We start from the raw sequence: 5,000 nt of genomic DNA, 5'->3' as shown, positions 1-5,000 counted from the left end.
TGAAATCCATAAACAGGTTTGATTGAATCCACTGAAACCCAAAAGCAGGTTTGATAGAATCCATTGAAACTACTATGCAGGTTTGATAGAATCCATTGAAACCCATAAGCAGGTTTGATAGAATCCATTGAAACTACTATGCAGGTTTGATAGAATCCATTGAAACCCATAAGCAGGTTTGATAGAATCCACTGAAACCCATAAGCAGGTTTGATGGAATTCATTGAAACTACTATGCAGGTTTGATAGAATCCATTGAAAGTACTGTGTAGGTTTGATAGGCTCCATTGAAACTACTATGCAGGTTTGATAGAATCCATTGAAAGTACTGTGTAGGTTTGATAGGCTCCATTGAAACTACTATGCAGGTTTGATAGAATCCATTGAAAGTACTGTGTAGGTTTGATAGGCTCCATTGAAACTACTATGCAGGTTTGATAGAATCCATTGAAAGTACTGTGTAGGTTTGATAGGCTCCATTGAAACTACTGTGCAGGTTTGATAGAATCCATTGACACTACTATGCAGGTTTGATAGAATCCACTGAAATCCATAAGCATGTTTGATGGAATTCATTGAAACTACTATGCAGGTTTGATAGAATCCATTGAAAGTACTGTGTAGGTTTGATAGGCTCCATTGAAACTACTATGCAGGTTTGATAGAATCCATTGACACTACTATGCAGGTTTGATAGAATCCACTGAAATCCATAAGCATGTTTGATGGAATTCATTGAAACTACTATGCAGGTTTGATAGAATCCATTGAAAGTACTGTGTAGGTTTGATAGGCTCCATTGAAACTACTATGCAGGTTTGATAGAATCCATTGAAAGTACTGTGTAGGTTTGATAGGCTCCATTGAAACTACTGTGCAGGTTTGATAGAATCCATTGAAAGTACTGTGTAGGTTTGATAGGCTTCATTGAAAGTACTGTGTAGGTTTGATAGAATCCATTGAAAGTACTGTGTAGGTTTGATAGAATCCACTGAAACCCATAAGCAGGTTTGATGGAATCCATTGAAACCCATAAGCATGTTTGATGGAATTCATTAAAACTACTATGCAGGTTTGATAGAATCCATTGAAAGTACTGTGTAGGTTTGATAGGCTCCATTGAAACTACTATGCAGGTTTGATAGAATCCATTGAAAGTACTGTGTAGGTTTGATAGGCTCCATTGAAACTACTATGCAGGTTTGATAGAATCCATTGAAAGTACTGTGTAGGTTTGATAGGCTCCATTGAAACTACTATGCAGGTTTGATAGAATCCATTGAAAGTACTGTGTAGGTTTGATAGGCTCCATTGAAAGTACTGTGTAGGTTTGATAGAATCCATTGAAAGTACTGTGTAGGTTTGATAGAATCCACTGAAACCCATAAGCAGGTTTGATGGAATTCATTGAAACCCATAAGCAGGTTTGATAGAATCCATTGAAACCCATAAGCAGGTTTGATAGAATCCATTGACACCCATAAGCAGGTTTGATGGAATCCATTGAAACTACTATGCAGGTTTGATAGAATCCATTGAAACCCATAAGCAGGTTTGATAGAATCCATTGACACCCATAAGCAGGTTTGATGGAATCCATTGAAACTACTATGCAGGTTTGATAGAATCCATTGAAACCCATAAGCAGGTTTGATAGAATCCATTGACACCCATAAGCAGGTTTGATGGAATCCATTGAAACTACTATGCAGGTTTGATAGAATCCATTGAAACCCATAAGCAGGTTTGATAGAATCCATTGACACCCATAAGCAGGTTTGATGGAATCCATTGAAACTACTATGCAGGTTTGATAGAATCCATTGAAACCCATAAGCAGGTTTGATAGAATCCATTGACACCCATAACCAGGTTTGATGGAATCCATTGAAACTACTATGCAGGTTTGATAGAATCCATTGAAAGTACTGTGTAGGTTTGATAGAATCCATTGAAAGTACTGTGTAGGTTTGATAGAATCCACTGAAACCCATAAGCATGTTTGATGGAATTCATTGAAACTACTATGCAGGTTTGATAGAATCCATTGAAAGTACTGTGTAGGTTTGATAGAATCCACTGAAACCCATAAGCATGTTTGATGGAATTCATTGAAACTACTATGCAGGTTTGATAGAATCCACTGAAACCCATAAGCAGGTTTGATGGAATCCATTGACACTACTATGCAGGTTTGATAGAATCCACTGAAACATGTCGACCCTCCCAGTGGCTGCCTTTGTTGGAGGGATTTCAGACATTCAGACGTGCATCTCTCTCACTTTGTCTGAAACAGATCTGAACGAATTGTATTCAGTCAAACTTGTTAAGAAAAGAGCAGTGGCTCACGGAAGGTTTGGGTGGCTTCCAAGATGAATCCAGTTTATTAAGGGACAGACTCAAACGCAGAGGTTTAATAGAGGTTAAACTAATGGATGCAATTATGAGAAGCTACACAGCAAAGATAATAAAAAAAATATATATTCAATATGCTATAGTAACATATTAAAAACGTCCTTGACTTAACAATCCGTGGGTCGGAAATTCAATCTTTGCTTAAGCCTGATATTTTCCATAAGTGTCCTCAGCCTCACAGTCTTTAATCTTCAGCCTCACAGTCTTTAATCCTCAGCCTCACAGTCTTTCTAAGTCATTTCCCCCCATTGTCTGATCTTCCCTGGTCCTAGCTTAGGTGAAGAGGGTGTTTGAACTCTGATCATATTCTTATGTAGTGTGTCTCCAGAAGTGTCTGTTTGAACTCTGATCATATTCATATGTAGTGGGTCTCCAGAAGTGTCTGTTTGAACTCTGATCATATTCATATGTAGTGTGTCTCCAGAAGTGTCCTCAGCCTCACAATCTTTAAGTCATTTTCCCCCATTGTCTGGTCTTCCCTGGTCCTAGCTAAGGTGAAGTGGGTGTTTGAACTCTGATCATATTCATGTGTAGTGGGTCTCCAGAAGTGTCCTCAGCCTCACAATCTTTAAGTCATTTTCCCCCATTGTCTGGTCTTCCCTGGTCATAGCTTAAGTGAAGAGAGTGTTTGAGCGCTGATCATATTGATATGTAGTGGGTCTCCAGAAGTGTCCTCAGCCTCGCAATCTTTAAGTGGTCCCCCCCCCCCCCTCTTTAAGTCATTTTCCCCCATTGTCTGATCTTCCCTGGTCCTAGCTAAGGTGAAGTGGGTGTTTGAACTCTGATTATATTCATATGTAGTGGGTCTCTAGGACAATGGCCTGTCCCTTATCTTATCTACTCATGAACGACATTTAAACGTTAAAAAATTATTTCTCTACCAAGGTATATTTTCCTTTACATGGGTGGATGGTACCATACTTGAAGGGTTTGTGCTATTTCTAACGGGGTGGTACAAGGGTCTGTTTGGCGTTTGTTAATAATAATAATAATAATAATAATAATAATAATAATAATAATAATAATAATAATCTCCCCTCTGTGATAAAGATAAAGTCTCTGGCCATATATATTCTGTATATGTATATGTATATATATATATATATATATATATATATATATATATATAAATATATATACATATATATATATATAAATATATATACATATATATATATATATATATATATATATATATACATATATTATATATATACATATATATATCATAGATATATATATATATATATATATGTATATATATATATATATATATATATATATATATATATATATATATATATATAAATCTTTCCTGTCTCGCTTAATGGAATTACCAAACATATGACTTCTCGGTCTCTCCCCATCCCTCGGGTAGGGTTGCGAGGAGTAGTCATACCCTGGTGAGAGGGGGTATCCCGAGAGGTAGCCTACACTCGGAAGCACAAGAGCTGTGTTGTAGGTAGGAAAGGTGGATAGAGTGGGAAGGGTTGAATGTGTGTGTGTGTGCATGTGTGTATGAGCATATCTATCTAAATATCTAGCAGTCATTTTGACGGATCGCGTACACTAGTAATAACAATAATAATGAATTTCCTTCCCATTTGAGTGCCTCGCTTATTATACTATGATGCCTCACCAGGCACCTTACTCTTAGTCAGCCTTAATAACAGTTAAGCTACCTCAGATCACATTTCCAAGACAAGTGGTCTCTTCCAGGCTTACCTCCTACCTGCCCACGCCTATGTAACTGTGTGTCATGATCTCTTAAAGCCTGTCTATAAAGCTTGGGGCTCGCAGCTTCATCCCAAGAAGACTACACACTTTCCATGCCTACTCGCCCTCTCCCATATTATTTTCCTTCCTCTTGTTTTGTTAAATCTTCTTATAGTTTATATAGGAAATATTTATTTCAATGTTGTTACTGTTCCTAAGATATTTTATTTTTCCTTGTTTCCTTTCCTCACTGGGCTATTTTCCCTAATGGAACCTCTGGGCTTATAGCATCCTGCTTTTCCAACTAGGGTTGTAGCTTGTCAAGTAATAATAATAATAATAATAATAATAACAGAAAATGTGAAAACAAAATGGTGTGTGAGAGAGAGAGAGAGAGAGAGAGAGAGAGAGAGAGAGAGAGAGAGAGAGAGAGAGAGAGAGAGAGAGAGAGAGATTCTCAGGTAGAGTTAAAAATGGAAAAAGGATAGATTTTCAATACAGACATGAGGAGGATCTTCTGTCCACGTTAGGGCCAAATGTAAATAAAGTGTGAAAGGTCCAGCAGGCCAATGTGGGAACAAGGAGAAGAAGAAGAGTTCATAGCAGACAGGGGAGTTTGAATGATTAACCTCTGTACAGCGGGGTAGCAACAAATAAAGAAGAAGGATATATAGAAAGAGAAGCAATATAGGGGAGATCAAAGGGAAGCTGAGAGAGAGAGAGAGAGAGAGAGAGAGAGAGAGAGAGAGAGAGAGAGAGAGAGAGAGAATAAGCATTTAATGACCCCATTGCAGCATCTCTCAGAACTGAACTCTGGTGATGAAAAGATCTATATCCTCTGGTTAAGGCACTCAGCTTACCAACGAAAG

At 37.7% G+C, this 5,000-nt stretch overlaps 1 protein-coding gene across 1 annotated transcript in view; it reads left to right on the top strand.

Annotated features, from left to right (window-relative positions):
* Positions 1-5,000, top strand: part of LOC137658106 (alkaline phosphatase-like) — a 25,218-nt gene that overhangs the window by 2,372 nt on the left and 17,846 nt on the right. The gene's annotated exons all lie outside the window — the stretch shown is intronic.

This window comes from Palaemon carinicauda, chromosome 19, assembly GCF_036898095.1.
Source record: "Palaemon carinicauda isolate YSFRI2023 chromosome 19, ASM3689809v2, whole genome shotgun sequence".
NCBI classification, from domain to species: Eukaryota; Metazoa; Arthropoda; class Malacostraca; order Decapoda; family Palaemonidae; genus Palaemon; species Palaemon carinicauda.
This window is presented reverse-complemented; position numbering and strand designations above follow the sequence as displayed.